This window comes from Sebastes fasciatus, chromosome 11, assembly GCF_043250625.1.
Source record: "Sebastes fasciatus isolate fSebFas1 chromosome 11, fSebFas1.pri, whole genome shotgun sequence".
Classification (NCBI taxonomy): domain Eukaryota; kingdom Metazoa; phylum Chordata; class Actinopteri; order Perciformes; family Sebastidae; genus Sebastes; species Sebastes fasciatus.
This window is the reverse complement of record NC_133805.1, coordinates 32,880,730-32,903,922: the sequence shown is the minus strand read 5'-3', so window position 1 is coordinate 32,903,922 and position 23,193 is coordinate 32,880,730. Positions and strand designations below refer to the sequence as shown.

Sequence of the window (23,193 nt, the reverse complement as noted above, 5' to 3'; positions counted from 1 at the left end):
TGAACAGTAATGAAAATAATTGGATCCCTCAGCAGATACAGGTGTCCAATCACAATTGAACAAGTTTAACAAGCCCAAACCAAACGTGAAAGGCACCATTTAGTTAAATGAACAAGGAGTGCATTTCCCTAAAATTCTGCCTCCCCGGGATGGTTGGGACAACTTGTTCTGGGCTAAAACCAAATATATAATTTAAATTGGAAGAAATTGCAGTCTAAATTTCAACACCTTATATTCAGGATGTCACTTGTTCACACATTTCCTTGAGAAACAAACAACAACATTTGTATTATTGTATTTTTATAAAATACTGAGATACGGAATTTGGCAAAAAGAAAAAAAAATGTTTTTTTTGTCTGGCTGCCACTGGGTCTTATTCATTTAGGGAAACTTGTTTTTGTCTGCTTTTTGTTGATTTTTAACAAGGTAAGAACAATACTATCCCAACCTCCCCCGGTCAACTGTCCCAACCGTCCCAGGGAGAGCAGACACTTGGACACTGTGGACTCATGTGCTTAGTGGCTACCAACAAACACTCAGACAGCTAACGCTAGCATCAACTGATAGGCCATAAAATAAGCTTTCCAACAATATGTGTTTTGTATGTGGCATAACTAAAACCAGAATGGTAGAATAAAAATAGCAGTACAGCCCAAAATGTACTTACAGTACATGCTGTATATTTCAAAACTGTGACTAAAACGTGAGGAATAGTCTGAAGGTCTCCACTTTGGGGTTGAAAGTGAAGAGGGTTTGGCTGAGTATGAGCATAGTGAATGGCATACAGTAATTGCTTTCTAACTTGCTAAAAAGGTTCTGTCCCAACTGTCCCCCTCACCCAACCGACTTCGCTTTCGGTCCATTGGAGGAGTTTTCCTCAAACAAGCAACCTGGCAACCCAAAAGTTGTCTTTATTAATTGCTTATAAAGTTACGTATAAAGCAATGTTAAATGATTTAATAACTTTTATCAAAGACGTTAGTAACCACCCATAAACCATTTACTGTATATTATTCGAAAGTGGTAGCAAATGATCAAATCCCTTCTATTGTGCAATGTTCAAGAAAGGACTGCACATACGACTGATGCAGGATTAATACATGAAGGATACAGGAGTGTGTATGCGTATGTGTGTGTGTGTGTGTGTGTGTGTGTGTGTGTGTGTGTGTGTGTGTGTGTGTGTGTGTGTGTGTGTGTGCGCATGCGTGTGTGTGTGTGTGTGTGTGCGCATGCGTGTGTGTGTGTGTGTGTGTGTGTGTGTGCGCGCATGCGTGTGTGTGTGTGTGTGTGTGCGCGCTGCCTCCTGGGAGTTTCCCTCCCCACTCAGCAGTAATGAGCTGTGCAGGCAACATTTTGCTTATAGGCCCATAAACAACGTACTTATTAAGATGGAAGTCGCCGCGGGCAACCCAGGCTAATTCGGATACATATGCGTGGAGTGAGTGCTTTCGGAGGAGCGTGTGTTGGTGGAGGCGGAGGTGGGGTGGGGGGGGGGGCGGGGTCTCAGTCAATCAGGCTGTACACAGAGGGAGAAGGATGATGGACAGAAAAGGCTGGAGAGGATTTGCGCCCATATTCGGCGTGACTACAGAGCACAGAAAGAGAGAGAGAGAGAGAGAGAGACGTATATTTAAAGCGGGGATGTTTAGAGTTGGAGAGCAGGGACAGAAAGTGAGACGTACAGAAAGAGAGACAGAAGGAAAGCAACAAAATAAACAGAGACAGCTAGAGTCAGACACATAGGACAGCGAAAAAGAAAGGTAAAACTGAAGGACACAGACAAACACAACAAATTGGACAAAAGAAAGAGTGGGACAGCAGACGGAGAGAGAGATTAAAATAGAGTGAGTGAGTCAGACATGGAAAGAGAGACAGAGGGAAAGACTGAGTCACAAAGATAAAGACAGGGAGAAAAAGTGAAACATATGGAGAAAGAGTCAACACAGAGAAAGTGGGAGAGAGAAAAAGACACAAGACCAGTGAGAGAGAGAGAGAGAGAGTAAAAACCCAACTGAGGAGAGGGAGAGACAAGAAATCAGATGAAAAGAGAGACAGAGACGTAGAAGTGAGTGAGAAAGTGAAAGTGAGAGCAATGGAGAAGAGGGGAGGTGGAGGGTGAAAGGAAATGACTGCATCTTGGGAAACCCAGAGCATGAGGTGTAAGAAAGAATAACATGATTGAGTGATATCTTGGGACAAAAGGTGAGATGCTGGTCAAAGAGGAAGACGAGTAGAAAGAGCAACATAGGAAGACTATGATAAGGGAGGGAGTGAAAGGAAAAAGATGAAAAGAGAGAGACGTATAATGGGACAGACAGGCATGTAAAGAAGAGAGAATGAGTGTTTACATGTGTCCTAATATCTGTCAGTTATATGTTTGTGCATATTATCATTGTGTCCTGGTTTCAGTATTCTGAATATGCTACTGTAGCTGGAGTAGCTCAATAAAAACTGCCAATCAGATGGAGAAGCTTCATCTGGCAGATTGGTGCAAAAAGTAATGTTCAGGCAACTAGAAACCGAAATGGAATCATCCTCAACATGCTGACAACGTGACTCAGTCAGTACAGAAATGACAGATTTGGTCGAAGTGAAGGAGCAAAAACATGGCTGACCTGTTGCTGAATGATTGGAAATCAGGATAATATTGGAATCATGTAAACAGGGAGATGAATGACCACGTCCTCTCCAGAATATGATCAAGATCACGAAGCAGAGATGTAAACCTACGAAAGGAAAATAAGAGGAAAACAGAGAGAGAGAGAGAGAGAGAGAGAGAGAGTGAGAGAGAGAGAGAGAGAGAGAGAATTGACGCTTTGGCAATATTGTTCACCTAACAGTCATGCCAATACAGCATATTACATTGAATTGAGAGAGAGAGAGAGAAAGAGAGAGAGAGAGAGAGGATGGAAATTGAGAATATATCTTAGGACAAAAAGTGAGAGGGTTAACCCTTAGAGACCCACATAGACCCACTTTTTGTCTTTTTTAGGGGGAGATAGCAGGTCAACAGTAGATGTCACATAGAAGTGGTGTACATCATCTGAAAGCTGGGAACCTGAAGATTAATTTGAGATGCAGCACAGCACTGTGTGTCAAGTTGTTCTAGTCATAAATCAGAAATGAGAATTAATTATTGAATTAATTCAAATACATTTTGAAAGGGTGTAAGGGCTTATGATAGAAGTATATGATGGCCATTCCCATGCTCTGTTATGTCTCATAAGTTGTTGCAGCAATTTTTTGGGTTGATACCATTTGTTACACAGATTTGGTGCTAAATTTAACCATTTTTTACAAATCGAGAATTGATTAAAATTATGATAATCCCTCCAAAATTCCACACTAAGACACCAAGACCTTGAGGAACACCATAGAAAAAGCCATGCTGTGATTTGGTATCAACAACTTTTGACATTTGGAGATTTCTGTGAGAATTGCATTTTTCGGCAATTGGATGGCGAGCACTTCTGTTATGGAAATTGCTCAGAAACCCCCTTATTGTCAATGTAGCTAAGAAAGCCATCCATCCTCTGAATGCTCTAGGTCTCTAGTCTGATCCATCCATCCTCTGAATGCTCTAGGTCTCTAGTTTGATCCATCCATCCTCTGAATGCTCTAGGTCTCTAGTTTGATCCATCCATCCTCTGAATGCTCTAGGTCTCTAGTCTGATCTATCCATCCATCCTCTGAATGCTCTAGGTCTCTAGTCTGATCCATCCGTCCTCTGAATGCTCTAGGTCTCTAGTTTGTGGCTGTAAAGTTTCATGAGGCTGTGATTATCCTAGAGGTCACCACAGGTCATTTTATACAGTGAGGTCAAGTTTTAAAAAATGGTCTCACTACAACAATGAAATGTCTCCTATGGGGACTAACATCATCACACATGAATACAGTATTTGATTGGATCCACAAGATACTCAGCTTTACAGTGATACCCAATTTATATAATTCAAGACTATTTAGGGACCCCAGTATGCAGAAATATTCAAACACACCATTTTAGAATAGGTGAAAATAACACATTTATACTGCATGCAAATAACTGCATGTTTTCTGTCCCAAACTGCATGTGATTTTCATAAAATGGACATGTCTGTAAAGGGGAGACTCGTGGGTACCAATAGAACCCATTTTCATTCATCGTTATATCTTGAGGTCAGAGGTCAAGCGACCCCTGTGAATATAGCATGCTAGTTTTTCCCTCGCTAAAATTTGGAGCTTTATTTAGCCTCCTTTATGTCGTCTAGTTTCCTATGATACCAGTATCTGTATATCATCATTCTAGCTTAAAAATTGAGCCCACTACAGCCTTTTAAAGACAATAACGTCAGCCGGGATCGCCTCGTCTCAGAGGGTTTTAAAGTGAAAGACAATGAGAGAGAAGGAAAGGAAGAAAGATGAGAGAGACAAGGTGAAAATGAAGGAAAGACAAAAAGAGAGAGGAGCAGACTGCCAATGAGAGTGAGAAATCCTAAATGAAAGAAAGAATTTGAGACAGAAAAATACACAGCAGGTGGTGCATGTGTGTGCACGCATGTAGGTGGAGTGGACTTTAATAAATAATACCACTGAGATCAAAGCTGCCACAAATGGACATGCATGTAAAAGTCCTCCGACTCGCCTCAGGTTCCCATTAGCCTCTGGGTTTTTGTTTTTTTTCTTTCCCTCAAGGCAGCACTCGACTGGAGTTATTAGTGTGTGTGTGTGTGTGTGTGTGTGTGTGTGTGTGTGTGTGTGTGTGTGTGTGTGTGTGTGTGTGTGTGTGTGTGTGTGTGTGTGTGTGCGTTAGTGGAGTGTTCTAACGGCTGTCCGGCAAAGTAAATTGGTGAATTTCTTTTTTTAAGTACTGAAATGTCACAGGAGGGTAATTTGCGTCTGCTGGATGAGATAGTGCAGGATGCCGCCACCAGCTGCCGACTGGTGACGACTCAACGCGCTTTTCAGAAGAAGATCAAGTGAACATCTTCGTTCATCCTCAAACTGGTTGTTTACTTTTCTTCTTGGCATGTTTACCCATCACACTGCCACTACACACACTTATACACACTTATGCATTAACCAATGCAAGCCTGATAGCAACACAAATATACACATCAACATGGACACACATGCTCTTTTCATCATGCACCCTAAACACTCCAAAATATGAAAACTCATGTTCACAGTTGCACCCTTTGTTTCTCTTTTGTAACCACACACTCAAACACACACACACACATTCAACAAACAGCCACATGTATGCATAAACAGTATGTAAAGAGCTGTGGACAGGCAAAGACAAAACACAAACACACCTGCAGTTTGTACATTTGCTTACTCGCATAAATAAAACTTAATATGCAAATACACGCACACATGCAAATGATTAAGTGGTCACCCACACGCCATCACACACAAACACACACGTATAAAGTGAACACATGCTCATGTGCAGCACATGCATGACAGCATCGCTGAAGATGCACGCGCAGCCATGTACAGAATGTGGTCACACATAGATATGTTTACTCGGTCATGCACATGCTGCCATATGCTATCTCTCTCACACACAAATACATTCACAGAGTGAGGAGACAGACCTTCCTCTCTCCAACACATTCACATGTGTGCAGTTGCCAAGCTTGTTTCCATGGAAACCTGAGGGGCAAGGTGTTAATGAAAGACTTTATGATTGTGTAAGCGCCACGAAATGTTCACCTGTACCTGCATCCACAGCAGCATGAATACACACTCTCTGTATTAAGTGCATCAGCTGTTTTTCACATTACAGAGGCAGACAACCTCCAGCTGAATTCATATTGATATGTTCAGTAGATAAACGGTAGCAGGATACTTAGGATATCAGTATATGAGGAGTGAGGAGATATACCACTTCTGTGCAAATCAAGTTAGAAGTAACAAATGCTGTTACTCTCTGAGCCAAAGCAAGTCTTGACTTTTGCTGAACAGCAGCCACTGTGATAACAAGTGACCACTTTGTAATCGGGTTTATGATGGGGATTTTGAAACTCAGTAGTGTCTCATTAATTGAAGAAACTTAACTTATGTTGATGTATGGATGAATGTCCTCTAGTTGTTGTTGTTTTTTTCTTTCACTCAAGGCAGAACTGACTCTCGCAAAAAAGTATTTTTTTAGAAAAGTAAGTTTACTCTGACAAAGTTAAGTTTTATCTGCAGATTTTGACTTTCTTCATAGCAAAATAAAACTTTTTACATCCTGATGTTTCCCATTATTCCTACCACTTGTGCTAACATTTTACTAACCGACTTAATGCGGCTGTGTATCAAGTGACAATGTGAAACAAGTTGCTCGTAGTGTTGAGTCTACAGATAATTATCACTTGAACTTGCAGCTCCCCTCGGCTTTATAGAGTGTCACGGTCTAACTGTCTGTCATAAGTTGAGTCATAAGGATGGGCTATTACGATTGGCTGCGGAGTTTTAGGGGCGGGTCTAGTTGGTGAGCAGGAAGTGATTCGAGCAACTCGCGGGAGAGCGAGGGGGCCGCCGCCGTTCTGGAACGCCGGAGAGACCGACCTGAACGCCACAAAGGAGGACTTTGGCGTGGTGTGTTCGGTCGTGAAAGTTGAATGCCAAGCCTGAGAAGACTGACGAAGTGACCAAGAATGAACAATGCCCCGTGAATGTTTGTGCCCTCAAGTTTGTCGTGTATCGTCTATGTCTCGTCTTTACGAGACCATATTGAATTATGAGGCCAACCGTCGGCCCACCGCTGCTTGGGCTCTCCCCAGAGCTGCCCAGACGCACCGGCAACGGGACTGAGCGGAGTCGGGAGCTGGCCGAGCAACTCGGAGAAGCGAGCGGTAGCAAGCGGGACCAGGTAGACCAGCCCACACTACACGCCGCAGCAGGTATGCTAATAGACCACTCCTTCGTCACATGCCACGGCTGACTAGCTTTGTAGTTACCTCTAGAGAGCCGAGTGAGTATTGACATACCATTATTGAGGGAAAGATGGTTTGACCGTTTGACCGTGACAAGAGCTTTACAGTGAGTTTCAGCTCATTGTTTAGCTTTTCTGGCTGCAACTGTTCCTGTTCACTCTCACCGATCTCATGGCGTTGTTTTCAGAGAAAAAGACGTAAAAAGCCACGGTACACTACCTGATCAGCCAACCCTGTCTCCGACAAAATGACATTCGCATACGACTAAACCGCATCACCAAAATACGTTTTGAGGGAAATTTTGGTTTCAGCAGTCTCCTGAGGGGAAAGTCCAGTGTTTGTTGGACCCGTCCACCTCCACTCCTGTCCACCAGTAGTGGACTTTTTCTCTTGTTATACCTAAAAACATTATTTTTTCTTGTAACTTTCATTCATGGTCGCTCGATATACTACATCACCTGCTCTGCGCGTCACTCGTTGTACTTTGACACTCGCTGCAGCCATCTGCGGACTTAAAAACATATTTCTGATACGTAAAAGACAAATGTAATCCACTACAAATATGTTTCCTTACGAATATAATTGAGAATGCAATTTAGTTATATGGGAATATCATTTTTAGGAGACGGGGCAGCAGACAGACCCAGCTAAAGACTAGCTGGTGAACATAGTGGAGCATTTAGTAGCTAAAGAGACAAATATTTCCTTCAGGAGTTAGCGGGGACCAAAAGCAGAGCTAAAAGAGAGAGAATATTGGAATTACATTCATTAAGTGGACACAAACATAACACCAAATGAATGATAATGGTGCTGGATGTATAAATAAGCAACTGTTTGAGAACAAGTTAAACTTGTTTTTGCTACCCCAAGTGGGCAATAAAAAAACAGTTATTGCAGGTTTAAGGAGTGGTAATACAATTATAACCCTGGTTTCCTAAACTTATTTGAATGATGAAACAATGGCCATACATCTATTATCTGTAACCGCTTATCCTATTCAGGGTCACGGTGGGGCTGGAGCTGATCCCTGCTGGCAAGGCGGGGTACACCCTGGACAGGTCACCAGACTATCACAGGGCTGACACATAGAGACAGACAACCATTCACACTCACATTCACACCTACGGGACATTTAGAGTCAACAATTAACCTGAATGTCTTTGGACTGTGGGAGGAAGCCTGAGTACCTGAAGTAAACCCACGCTAACACGGGGAAAACATGCAAGGAAGGAGGGCCCCAAGCCGGATTCAAATAAATATTTCCACCTGATTTTTTAGTTTAACCGTCACCTCCCAGTTAAAATTATTTCCCACAGTGCAACAATAAATGTTGATGTTTCTTTCTTACATTATCCACAACCTTTCCTGAACTTACCCAAGTGTGTTAGTTGCCTAACCTTGGCCAAACTATGGTAGCCATGTACAGGTATGGTAGAAATGAGTATTAGGTAAAGTCGTCACTGATGTATAAAAATATTGTCATTGAAGGTAATCCAGAGTTTTGCAGAATCTCCAGAAGCTGTAAAGTGCAGTCTCGGCTGAATAAAATTAGATGTTCATGTTGTTCATTACGCTATTGTTTTAGTGTTATCATTGTGTCATTTGTAAGTGTCTTCCAACTTGAATGAGCTCTATTTGTTGTACTGTGGTTCATGTGGAAGTCAATGATCAGTCCCCACACACTACTTTCAACAGCTCTGTGGCCTCATTTATAAAACAGTGCGGAGGATCCATACTGAAAATGTACGTGCGCACAAAAGCCGAAAATGGTGTGCGTCAAAAAGAAATCAGACTTATAAAACTGTGCGGATCAGCCTCATATTACGCCCTCTACACGCCCACATTCAACCATACACGGTCGATGCAAAGCACCTCATGAATGTTTCTGCATGTAAATGAGCCTGCTGATCAGTGGATCTTTACGGTGAATCACGGCAACTACCGAGAGGAAGACCAAGAAAAGTTTTTTTCTGAGGAGCTTGTGGTTGAGGTGGTCCCTGAACACTCGTTCCCTCCTGATTCTTTCATTCACGTCACGTAGTCCTCACAGTGCCGGTACATCCACCATGCAGCATGTCACGAGTGTCATCGCAGTGTTTAATGTTTACAGCAATCAGACTGATCCATTCACAACTTGCCAAAATGATCAAGACAATCAATAAAATCCCCCACCTATATATCATCTGAAAAAGGAAGTTTGACAGGTGAACTTGGCCTGCATTATGATTTGGACTGACAATAATAATGAGGATATGGAGAGTAATGATTGTGAGAGCTTTCACTGGCTTTATTTCCACACTTTGCTAATTTACACAATCCGGGTGGAGGTGACTGGAGGAAGCAGAGTGTGTGTGACAGCCAACATGGTGGCGCACTGGAGACATAGTTGCATCAGATAGCTGTTTTCATTTTGTCTATGTATACTGTATCTGTCCATATCTAATAAACCATAAATAAATGAATAAGTCATGTCTTGTTCACTGCAGTGATTTATCACACGACAACTTTATGAAAACTAATATCGTATAGTGATATTTGCACACTATTAGAAGATATTATTAAAACTATTGGCGCTCTGTTCTGCCATTCTTTAATGATATTTTATGTTATTTTGGATTTCTACAACCAATGAAGATGATTTCAACAGCTGCGTTGCTCCACAGCTGACGGCGACTGTCGGTAGTCCGGCCCTCTCCTCTGAGCTCCGGAGGACCGTGATGGTGAGACAGCGCTGACGAAATATTGAGCGGAATTTGCTTTGAGATTTGAGTTGTCTTATATATTTTACATTTGTAAGGTGCTTATGGAATATTTATGGCACACTAGCACAAATAACACTGCTGGTTGAAATGTTTATGATAAAGTGGATCTATAAGTAACGTGTGATATGAAGTGAAGTTAAATGTGAGAAAGGCATCATTATACGTATAATGATTACTCTTATTTTTCATTTCTACAGTCTGGTTTCAATTCACCACCTCACCATCTGTGTTGCCAGTTTCCCTCGTCTCCATAATGTGCGTATGCATGGGTCAAAGTTTCCGTACAGGTGCGCACATTCTCCCGTCAAGTTTGTTTTTACAGATCACAACTGTTGCGTGGGAAGTGGCGTACGCACATTTCAGACCCCGTTTTGTGCGTACACAACGGTTATAAATGAGACCCCTGGTCTGACCACTCATGGTCTTGCCTGGTTCAGCTCTGTCGTAGCACTGTCATTAGATAAGCTAGTCAACTGATGTGTTTTGAAAAGAAGAACTTTAATGTTCTGCCTCAGCTGCCCAAATGTCCTTCATCATCTTTCCCTTAAGGCACTTTCTCAACAAGCCAGGGTTGCTGCATTTTAAAAATTAAGGAGATATTTGTAATATTTATCCTTCTTCGATATATCTCTCGTCTGCCTTCCATCACACCTAACACCTCTTAGTGTACAGACTTAATTCCAGATGAAATAAATTCTTGAAATGGACATTTCTTTCCCAGTGTGGGTTTCAGCTCTGGAGGACGGTGCTCAGTGAAGCTGCGAACCCCTTCAGCCTCTTTTTTTTTTTCTCTTCCTTTTTTCCAGGTGAGTGAGCGTCAGGGGAGATAAGCCTGTCACCGTTTCCCTCCAGACTGAAGCACGGGGAGCACATCTCAAACAGCGGGACGACTGGCCAACAGCGATAGCTGGCCAACATCTCCATGAGACGGGTGAGACGGGGGAGGCGGGGGGAAGCAGGGAGAGACGCATCAAAAACCTGGCACACTTTCACAGGAACGGAGGCACTCTGCAGACCTATCTGTGACAGAGCCCGGGCAATTGTTTTGCTTCCAAACGAGATTCACTTTGTTGTCGACGCGGAGAGAAAAATCAAATGATTGATGGAACTAAGTAGTGAGTGATGGTGAATTTGAATGAGGGGTTTCACCACAGAATGGAGGCTGGATTTCAGTATGAACAGCCATTTGTACTCACTATGTAATGGCTCGACACACACTGTAAATATCCTGTATCTCTTCACCAGCCACACGCTGGCTTCATACTTTTACATGAAACATAAAAATGATAAGGTAGAGGGAGTTTCATCTTATCCAGACACTTATCAAAGTTTATGCCAAGATATTCTGGTTCCTTATTGCACTGGCAGACAATTTTGCTCATTGAGTAAAATTGTATTGTATGATATATAATAAAAACTTGTTTCAAGAGTTAAAGAATGTAATGCTTTTTGGGGGGAATTAGAAGGTGTATTGAGATATATGCTGACAAACTGATGAATAGGGATAACGTTTGAGATAAATATTGATATTTTGCTGTACTCTAATGTGCAGTAATCAACAGATCAATATTCTCACTTTAAAAATGTCCCCCACTAATCAAAAAGATCCCACTTTTCAAAAACGTCCTCACTTTCCAAAATGTCCTGAAGATGTTCTTACTTTTTGAAAATGTCGACATTCCGTCAAAAATGTTTTCAGTCCTGTCTCCTACAAAATGACGTTCCCATTGGCTTAAAATGACTTAAAGTTTCTTACATTCTTTACGGCTATGGAGGTAAATTAAAATAAGTGAACGTTGACTTTTAGTTTCAAATGGGACAGGAACAGCTGCCTCCAGGGTGATAGTCCTGTGTTTGTTGGACCATCCACCACCGCGAACTCCTCCCTATGTGGAGTTCCGCAGACTCTCATTAGAAACAAATTTGTGATATGTCAAAAACAAACGTAATCCATGAAAAAAATATGTTTCCCTTGAAAAGTAATTTACAGTGCAGTTTGGTTGTATGGGAAGGTAATTTTTAGGAGACAGGACTGTCACTTATTATTAACATTCTTACTTTCCAAAATTGTCCCCACTATGTCAATACTTTGCAAATATGTCCTCGCTTCCCAGGTCTAACACTGAAATCGCTCCTCACTAAAAAGGCAGTAGTACAAGGGCACACACATACTTTCTTTAGTACTCTCAAGCACACGTACGCACTTCAAATGTCTCCCCTTCCCACACACACACACACACACACTTCTGTCACACACACACACACACACACATAATTCCCCACGCACCTCCACACCATGTGCACAGTGCCTTCGGGGCTAATAAACATTCTCCGGGTTAATTATGCGTGCTGCCCATTAGATGGCCGTCCAGGTCAGAGCCGACATGTGTAATTTCCCCGACGTTTATGAATGGAGGCAAACAGCCCACCAGAGGCTCATGGGAAGCAGGTGGCTGCTGGACGCTGGCTCTCCAACAGGCAACAGGGGGCTTGTTCAGACTCGGCAGCATTTTGAAATGGTCAGGTACCACGACCAGGAGTTTCATCTCCAAATGACACACGTGAACTCTGAAAGAAAGGGGAACTTCTTCAAATTGGACTTTTTGGAGGGCAAAAAAAGTACATCATCTGTATTTTCTGACTTTGTACGGGATGAATTTGCAGTTTTCTTATATTACAACCACAGCTGGAACAGTATATTCTCTGGATGAACCACTTTGGTTGGTAACCACTTGTCATTTCACCATTACTTTGTTCAGTAGAGTATGAAAAGGGTCATTTTCTGCCTTGTTATTTAAAAAGTGGCGTGTGTGTGTAATCTGCTCCGAGCTGACCCTGACCCACAGAATCTATAAAGGGAAGAAAAGTCACATATGTCAGAGCTGTAAATGTGAACGTTAATTGGAGTCAAACTGTAAAACCTGCCGCATACTTTTTATTGTAGCAGATGGGAAACCTGTGCTGTACCTTGCTGCCCTGGTTCAAAATATATTCTATATAGCAATGATGCTGATGGTCATTTGTCAGTTGCTTTAGGGCAGGGGTCAGCAACCTGTGGCTCCGGAGCCACATGCGTCTCTTTAGCTCCTCTCCAGTGGCTCCCTGTGGATTTAAAAAAAGGGAAATGAATAACTGTTTTTTGTTTATATTTTCAATTTTATTTATCATTGTTGTAGGTCTATGGTACGACGATACAACGGAGTATTAGGGCCACATTGAGGGAAAAAAAAAAAATCTGAGATTTAGAGAATAAAATTATAATATTATGAGAATAAAGTCATAGGTTTACAAGAAAAAAAGTTGCAGTATTATGACAATAAAGTCAGAAGTTCAGTATAAATATATACTACTATATATATATATATATATATACATATATATATATATATATATAGTAATTTTACATGTTATTTTCTTTTTTTCTCGTAAAGTTGTGACTTTATTCTCGTAATATTACAACTTTTTTCTTGAAATAGTATGACTTTATTCTCATTAAATTATTACTTTTCCTCATAATATTACGAGCAGGCCAATTGCTTGGCCCCAAGGAATATATAAAAGAAGGAAGGGTCATTACGTCATCGTGACACCATTCTAATTTTGCAAATATACCGGTAAGGTCCATATTTATAGAGGCATATCAAATTTGATGATTAGCGCCACTTCCTGACAACAATATGAAACATCATCAAGAGAGGTGGCTAACATTAGCCCTCCTGAATGGTATTATGTCATTAACAGTTTGATGGTTGGTTATTTATCGATAACAAAGATGCTCTATTACAATCAAATACATGTTGAATACTACCGGCATGGCACCAATGTGAAGGTCATATCTAGAAGGTAACCCACAAGTTGTGAAACGCTTGCGAGATGGTTGAGGTTAGACATTGACCTCAAATGGTTTTGGCTAGGCATTGACCTTTAATAGTTAAGGTTTTGCATTGACCTTGAACAGTTATGGTTAGGTATTGACCTTGAATAGTTATGGTTAGGCATTGACCTTGAATAGTTAAGGTTAGGCATTGACCTTGAATGATTAAGGTTAGGTATTGACCTTGTATGATTAAGGTTAGGCATTGCCCTTGAATGGTTAAGGTTGTCGGGCAGCGAATCTCGCAAGAGTTTTTGAACGTTTTCACAACTTCTGGGTTACCTTCTAGACACAACCCAATGTGAGTTCAGTGACGAAATGACCCTTCCTTCTTTTATATATCCCTTGCTTGGCCCCCCCGGAAGTGCTGCTTACAACGTTGTCGAGAACCGCTCATCGCTCGTTGACTCCAGGGAAGTGAAGAAGAGTTTGGTTGTAACGTTAGTATATCCAGCATCTAGCAGCAAAAGTGAACTACAGTCAATGAGTTGCGACCTGTAAAGACCCGCTGAGGACGTCATGCTCCACTCGGTCCACAGAGCCCTAAAGCCCCACCCCCCGCTGCTGCACAGAGCACTATTGCTTTTTTATTCAAAGTTTATTAATATTGAACATGTCGCATGTCCAATTGCACCAAATTCGACACTGCACGTCCTTGAGTCCCCTGCAATTCACCCACCAAATGTGAAGTAGATCGGATGGACGGACATGCAAAGGACACACACATACAGACAGAGATTCCTTGCTTCATAGTTAAATGATTTATGCAGGTGTGATGCAGTGCGAGCCATAAATCTCTTTAAACACTCACACTCTGTAACCTGTGTGTTACCTGTTGACTGAACCAGGTTAATGAATGATCTATGAGCTGAGACCACCAGCACAATGAGCTCATATCACAACACATGGCCTCCTGACACACACACACACACACACACACACACACACACACACACAAACTACTGAAGAGATGCAAATGAAGCCGCTGTGTGTTTGGCTCACACCACTCTTTTTTTCACGGCCCCTTTGGGGAAAGCCCATGAGGGTTTACATCATCCGACATCCCTCCCTCCCCTTCTCAGCACACATCCGCTCCCACCCTACGTTTGTATTTTAACAGCTCTCCTGGCACTACTTCATTATTGAATGTTTTCTCTGACATATTTTCTGATCACTTCTTCTACAATCTGGGGACGCCTGCAATTAAAAATTTCCACGAGGGAAAGACACCAAAAAAAGAGAGAGAGGGGAAATCTTTCCACGTTTACCGCTGCGCCATTTGATGAATATTTCTCTTCTGAGATTGAGTGTTTCGAGAGTTGAGGAAAAAGTAGTGAATAAAACCTTATTTGTACTTTGTTTGTCACCTCTCTGGGATTGTCAAGAGGTTGGAGGGAGGGGTACAAACACATTCTAAGGTGTATTTAGATGCTACCAGATGGGACGCCTCACCCACGCATCACCCATTTACACCCATCAGAAAGCAGAGATGGCAACCGTGAGGTGCTGTCGAGTACAAAGTGAACCAGTGAAGGAATCCGGGAGGAGTGTGTGTGTGTGTGTGTGTGTGTGTGTGTGTATGTGGTTGAGGGGAACTGTGGGTTTTGACTTTGGAAGCCATTTTTTGGGGTTGTTGAACACCAGCACCAGACTGTTTGGTCTTCCAAAGAGGTGCACAGTGGCAGAATTATTGCATATTGCCTATGACAGCGATAACGACTCGCCGCATATTGGGATTATACTGCTGTGTGAAGTCTTGGCACCCAGCCTATTAAATATGCATGAATGTTTGAAATGAATTTTGGAGGATTTTTCCCCCCCTCTCTTCTGCCCCCCTCCTCTTCATTGTCAAACTATATAATCATATTCCTGTCTATTAAAATTCGGATGAATAATTTAAATGTATGACAACAGCCAGGCTCTGAAAGAGAAGGTTTCTGTTCAGCAGCTGGCAGACAAGGTTGCTTTTGATGAGCGATGCATGCTAAATTGACATTGTTGTGGTGGAGGAAAAAAAAGGCAAAGCAAAACAATAAAAGAAAAAAACAATCCTCCGAAAATTTCACCCCTGTGAAATTCGACGCCACGACTTCAAAAGTGTGACACAGAAACATATTGGCAGATATGAAATATTCAGCAAGGTTACAGCGAGGCTGCAGCAGGTGGAAGCACACCGTTGTGTTGGCAAACGCCTGTCAATCTGTGGTTGTTTCATACGGTTTAATTTGAGTCAATGACTTTATCGGCATGACAGTTGTTCAGAAACAATTCTGCCAAGTGCTCAATGTAGGCTTCATTTTAACAAACAATTCTCAGGTTCAAACCAAACACTCGTGCTCAGTGTGTGCACAGGCGGAGTTTGACAGTGGCGGCAGATGAAATCATGTCGCTCTGTATCAAACATGGAATTGAAAGCGGTCTCAGTGTTTGTCCTGTCTGAAAACTTCACCAGAACAAAAAGAAAAAAGATTTTAAAAACAATGAATGGTTTTGGTTTAATATTTAAAGCTGCAGTGGGTAGAATTGGAGCAAATATGATTAAAAAAAGGGCCGCACGGTTAGCACTGTCGCCTCACAGCATGAGACTGGGCCCTTCTGTGTGGAGTTTGCATGTTCTCCCCGTGTTAGCGTGGGTTTTCTCCGGGTTCTCCAGTTTCCTCCCACAGGCTAAAGACATGCAGGTTAATTGTTGGCTGTAAATGTCCCATAGGTGTGAATGTGAGTGTGAATGGTTGTCTGTCTCTATGTGTCAGCCCTGTGGTAGTCTGGAGACCTGTCCAGGGTATACCCCGCCTTCGCCCAATGTCAGCTTGGATCAGTTCCAGCCCCCCCCCCCCGTGACCCCGAATGGGATAAGCGGTTAAAGATAATAGATGGATGAATGGTTAAAAAAAAAGGATATTTTTATAAAACGCTATATACATATTATTATTATATTATAAAACGCTCACTTTATCCTCACAGTAGTGCATGAGACAGGTGTCCCCTGGTGCTCCTATCGGCATCTGCAAGATTTCACAGACCGGAGAAAACAACTGAGCCGAGCTGGAGCCTTGCCGTCTCTGAGCAGCTGTCAATCACTCGCAAACTCCGATCAAACGGTTTTCGGTTTTCAGAATCAGTGTGCTGTTTAGCTCTAAAATAATAAAGTTTGTGACCCGGCAGCTATGTTGAGATCAGTTGAGGAAATGTCCTCTAATTCGTAAAAAAAGAAAGCCTTGTTAATATGACATAACTTCAGTGAAATTTAGTTGAAGTTCAAGATAATATAAAGGTGTAATACATTGGAAAAATTACTTTCCAGACTTGATATTTCTTTGCTCTGAGAGTAGATGCAGAAGATTTACGTGCTCGTGTGTATAGGAACAGACTGAATCTTATATACACAGATATGGAGAATGAGACAGACTGCATGCGCACACACAGAGATGTAGAGATAGACTGTGCATGTGTGCAAGAGAGTGTCTGAGGGACCGGCAGAGTGCAAGCTTGAAAGCGAATGCAGAAATTGGAGATATAGCTGTGGGTGGAGGGCAAACTAACTTTGAACATTCATTGCAGTGAAGTTATTATCCGTCCTCTCTGGAGGTCACAGTCAAGGCTGCTGGGAAGGCTGCTCAAACAGGAAAAAAATCCCACATATTGAACTCACAGAGCACGATATGAGCCTTCACTTAATTCCCCAGACCTCAGAGAAAATGTCCTTTATACCCTTTTTCCATCAGAATTAGTGCAGGTTTTTTAAACATGGGAAAACATGTTAAAAAAATAGGCGATAGACCCATTGCCAGTACATGAGTATGTGTTTCTGTTTTTTTTCTGGTGTGTCACGTTCAACGACACACTCACGCTGGAAAACAGGGTTACAGTAAACAGTGAAAATGTAACTTCTTTTTTTATTTATTTTTTTTATATATCAGCTATGATAACATTACACCCACCACTGTAATTTCTGAGATCTCCGGAAAAAAACACACCAGCGATCAGGCAAAAGACAGATTAGCTCCCACTTTATCTGGAGGTGGAGCCCAAAAGTTTGAACACCTGCAATGTCCCTCATTGACCATAAACTGTATATATGAAGTGGATCATGTAACCATGATGTCACCCATTGGCTTGTGGACTGCCGTTTTGAAGACTCGAGTTCGGCATTTTGTCCGTGCTATCTTGGTTTTTTGCAACTAGAAGTGACACGAGAGGGTGGAGCTAAGTACAACCAAATGCTGAATAAGACATTTTTAGGCGACCAAAATGTTACAATTAACTTTGATGAACTGAAAAGGTTGAAGTTGTAAGACAAAAACGCAGACAACTCCCAGACCGGACAGGGCCGTGGTAGCAACCTGTCAATCACAAGGTAGCCCCGCCCTAAAGCATCCCCTGCTTTATGGTCTATTTGACTCTAAATGGGACCATAATTTACTAAATGAACATCATGCTGAATTGTAGAAGACTTGAAACTAGCGATTGAGACCATAAACTCATGTTTACAATGTTTACTGAGGTAATAAATCAAGAGAGAAGTAGGCTCATTTTCTCATAGACTTCTATACAATCAGACTTCTTTTAGCAACCAGAGGAGTCGCCCCCTGCTGGCTGTTAGAAGGAATGACAGTTTAAGGCACTTCAGCGTTGGCTTCACTTTTCAGAACCGGAAGTTGCCGTGGACACAGGAAAATAGTGAGAGTGCATGATTACGACAAGTACGGTAGGACAAAGTTGAAACAGTTGCTTAAGTTGAAGTTGCACGTTCCCAGATATCAGCAATCACTTTGGTGAATATGAGGTTGACATAACCAATAGAACCTATGGCTGGATGAAAACATAACTGAAGATGTAATAAACCTTAGTTTTCCTTTATCAAAATAGTTTCCTTACCTAAACTTTAACATCGGCTAACCTTGTAGAGGAAAAACATGCAATTTGTGTTATTATTATGTAACTTCTGCAGCGACTACCACTGCAGTGACATTCCAGCTGGAGACATCAGATAGTTTACTTCATTTACTATTTATGATTATAGAACCTTTTTAAGTTATAAGCAATCTCTGTGTTGACTTTAGTGTCACTCTGTGTCTAGGGGTGCTATCTGCCATGTTGCCGTTCTCGATACGACCACTAGAGGGTGCAAAGGTACGAAATTTCAAATTAGTGGATTTAATATATATATATATATATATATATATATATATATAATAAGATATATTGAATAATTCCAGCTTTGACAACCTGCATACAAAGAATGCGTGATTTTAAACATGTGTAGTATGTTTTTTTGTTTTGATTTTAAACTTGACTGTCTCACTCCACAATCACTGCACTCGCAGTCACAAGAAAAATCGCTCCACTCTTCCAGAAGTGAAATAAAGTGAAGTAAAGATTGTGTGTATTCACCTTCCAGTCATTTTTTTTTTATTATTTTATTTTGGCTCTCAACTAACAGTACATACATTATGTATTCAGTAATATGACATAGGCCTACTATATAAACTTCAATACATTTGATTTAATACAATGTATTACTTTGACTGAGCTGTTTTGTTGTATTATTTATTATCGTGTTACTCATTGTATTATTTAAAACAACAACAGCATCCGGCTTCTGGGAGATTGGATAAAACTGCAGTATAGTCTTTGGGTGTGTTGCATACAGAGTTTACTTCTGATGGGTGTCAGTTGTAATCATAAAAACATCTCTGATCATTTAACATTACTTCAAGTTTCTTTTGTAGATACTCTGGCATGAGAATGGGAATCAATCCCATTTAAAATCAGCACGGTGGCCTCGCACCCACCCACTGAGGAGCTATTAGCAGCCGGCAAGCAGCTCAATACTGAACCCACAACACCTGAACAAGAGAATTCACAGCCAATAATGTTTTAAACCCAGTGGCCTCACGTCTTATCGATTCTCCCTTCCATGTAGATACAACGTGGAGTTCACCGGTGCTCAGATGGCGACGTTGTGAATGTGTGATGTTTTACTTTTAAAAATTTTTACCACAGACCAAAACAAAAACAGCAGAGCCCGAGGCTGTATGTCAGGGGAGCCATCTGAGACTGAGGTACGAGGGCGAGCGTCCGTCCAGACGATCCGTCCAGATTAGTGTCAAACACTGGCTCGACGCTCTGGATATAAGCGGGCAGACATAGGTGACTGTCTGTCTGTGGGAGCATGTATGAACTCATAACCTACTACTGCTGTGTGTCTGCGCTCTTTTACTTCTATCTTAGTGAGGACAGATTTGAGTTTCAGTGTGTGAGTTTTCACTTTGACGTTTTGAGGGTTAACTCTTGGTTTTAGGGTTACGGCAATAATTAGGTTTTTATCCTTCCTGAGGTACAACGGTGACAACGGAGCAAACTTCATCCAGCGAGGAAGACTGTGAGATGCTGTTGAAAGCTCAGAATAAACTTGTAGTAGGCCTTAAGTTACGATTTGTATCTTAAACTACTGTTTTCCAAGGTCACTAATTAAAGGGGACATATCATGAAAAACTCTTCAGTGCTTGTGTTCATACATTTGGGTATCTGGAGTGCCTACCAACCCAAAACTGTGAAATAACCCAGTCCGTTATTTGGGGGCTGCCTAAATCAGAAAACATGTGATTCAACAAGCCATTCAGATTTGGCTCCCCTTCCTATGTCACATGCAGGCTCATTAGAATATACCGCCCACAGCTTGAGACCTACCTCTGCAAAGGTGCACCATATTTTTCCCGCAAGCCAATCAGAGCAGACTGGGCTTTTTCAGGAGGGGGTCTTAAAGAGACAGGCGCTAAAACGGAGCGTTTCAGACAGAGGGTGAAAGCAGGTATATTCAAACAGACAGGATGAGAAAAATAATGTGTTTTTTGAACATTAAACCATAAACCATACTTGTCAACCTCAAGACCTCAAAAGGATTTTAAAACGAAAGCGGGGGGGGGTCTGGATGTCCTCCACCAGAAATCTTTTAGTTTCAGAGACTTTGTTTCCTGCATCTTGGTGACTTTTAAAGAATGAAAATAACAAAATAATAAGTAGACTGCAACAGCATTTTTATGTTAAATAGGCCAGATTTTAATTCTCAGGAAAGAAAACTGAATAATTTGCCCCTCTGGCATGAATTTGTGTGAATCTCTGGCATAAATTATAGGCTAATATTCATCAGTTTTTATTCATTCACTTTTTTTTGCACCTGCTTGTGTATTTCTTCCTCTAGTACTCTCCATTTCACTCTCCATCGCTCACTCACGGAGGGCCGTTTCAGATACAACGCAACACGCGACACCACTGCGCTCTGAAACACATTATTTCTAACGGCTTGAGCCGCGCCACGATGGCTTTTCGCCGCATCGAGCAAAGCCCGACTCTGGATGCTGCCCCCTGTGATATGCTGCGAGAGCAGCTCAAACCGCCTTGTGTCACGAGCATCTCTTCCACCGGGAAACGACATTTGATGTAGCTCTATTGTTGTCCAGGTGGAAACAACAGGGCTTATACTGTACAGTGCAGGTTGAGATAAAGATGGAAAAGGAAAAGGAGAAAAAAAAGTGTGAAAATCTGCTATAAATCAGGAGAAATACAGGATAATTGTGACCGGGAGAGGGCAATGAAAAACGCGTCTCTCGGGTTGGCAAATATGATTGTAAACATGTTCTATAGAAACACAAAATACGAGTATGAACCTGAAAATTAGCACGATATGTCTCCTTTAATGCTCAACTTTGATTCACAGCAGTAACAATGGATTTAGAGTCACAAGGGGAAAACAAATTAAGAAAATGTCAATAGAAACCGATCCTGCAGCTAAATCCTCTTCTCCACTGTTGATCTACGCTTCAATATACATCTGGAGGCGATGCTACGGCACAGACGTATTTAGCTACGTTGTGGAGAAACTATGAAGTAAGTGTTTGGAACATACTGAGAAAATGGATCAATGGAGAGAGAACTCGCCGCAGGAAGTTTCTGTGGACATTTTGGTGTGTTTTGACACGTTTCTTGTTCATGATTCTGGGTCACCATTCATTGTAACTGTTGTGAATTCAAGTCAGCTGCTCTCCTCCACGAAGGAGCAGCTACGGTACAAACTTTTATAACCTTTAAAGCATGCAGGAGTGTGATGAAGAGATTTTTGGTTGGAGTATTCCTTTTGAAGGATAAATCTGGCTCGTTACTTATTTTTGTAGAAAAAGGTTAGGGTTAGGGGCTACGGTACCCCGTCAATGAGGGTCCGAGGTAGTCTGTGTTTCTTTGTATTCACTCTTTTTGGGCACATTCTGTGTGTTTGTGTCTTGAAGTAAAGGGAGTGGAGAAGATAGTATTTTTGCTATTAGACTGTCTGCACTGCACTTTATATATATATATATATATATATACACTCCACGTATCAACACATTCAGCACTGACTGTTCCTTTGGAGTCTCCACTCAATAAGTTGGCAACAAATGCAAAACCTGCGAGATCAAAGAGACTATCGCCCTGCTAATTCAACTTCAGATCAGAGAGAGATCTTCAAATTAAGTGCGAGGTTTTGAAGTAAACGCTGTTTTGCCACCGCGTTTCATTTATTTTCAGCTCCAGCGCCCTAATTGGCCCCAGAGGTGAGGAGGAAAGTGGATGGATTGGGGGCGCAGACCCAGGGCCAACTATCCATCTAAAATGTGCGCTAATGAAACGGTCTGGGGAGAAATTGACATTTCTGTGCAAAAAGAGCAAAGACGTGTCAGATCGGCTAGTGGCCAAGCAAAGAGCCATGTGGGACCTGCCCTCTGAAAGCAACTCAATATTTCATATCATATAGGTATTAATTAGTCTCTGCATAACAGATCTTTACACCTTTCATCACAAAATATGTCAAGAGACAGAATTTGACCTCTGTTGCACATGCAGAACGCTTCATCCTGTCTAAGCACCTGCATGAGCAACTGTGATGAGGACACATCCCGAGAGGCACCAAGCGTCAGGTTGAGCATTTAAATTCCTTGTTGCTGTTTCCTGCCTTTTTCTTCTTTTTTTTTTTACAAAAGCAGCACATGCATGCAGGCTGGCATCAAATGGCTTCACACTTTAATACATGTTGTTATACAGTCTGAAATGGCTTCATTCCAGAACACATTTCCCAAATCAATCCAATTTCAGTGAGACAAAATTGTTGCTAGATTGTTCAATATCTCAAAATTACAGCTCATTCCAATCAGTAAAATACAAGATTTCATATCCAAACATCCCCACCCTGCTCACTTCTGTCACCCGATGCAAAAGAAGGCTTGGTGTTATACGGCTGAATTGAGGGAGCACGCTTCCCAAGATGGGCCGAGCTTAAAGTAAACAGCCCATGATAATTTATTTTATCAAATACCCAACCTTTATTTGCCCTTTGTGAGGGGAGTGATAAAGGCATGGCAAGGGCGTTATGTGATAAACCTTAGTGCTGATATGGCGGGTGGCTGACCAGTGCGAGCCAAAATGCCACCACGTCCGATTGTGGTTGCATCATGTGCATCAGATGTGGTCACTGCAGAACTGATGATGTCAAACATAGATAGAAATGTAATGACTGTTGGATTATTTCAATAATAAAGTAGAGATGTACTATTATATCAGCATCAGTTATTGGTCCTCTCATGTTACAGCATGGTTTAAGGGATGGCAATGCCTATTG

General features: G+C 41.7%; 1 long non-coding RNA gene across 1 annotated transcript; it reads right to left on the bottom strand.

The window, feature by feature from the left end:
* Nucleotides 1-11,222: 11,222 nt before the first annotated feature.
* LOC141776300 (uncharacterized) lies at nucleotides 11,223-14,193 on the bottom strand. Its single transcript, XR_012595737.1, has 3 exons — nucleotides 13,920-14,193; nucleotides 12,638-12,772; nucleotides 11,223-12,519 (listed from the first exon to the last, which is right to left on the bottom strand). It is a non-coding gene; the product is annotated as an uncharacterized LOC141776300 (long non-coding RNA).
* Nucleotides 14,194-23,193: the final 9,000 nt, after the last annotated feature.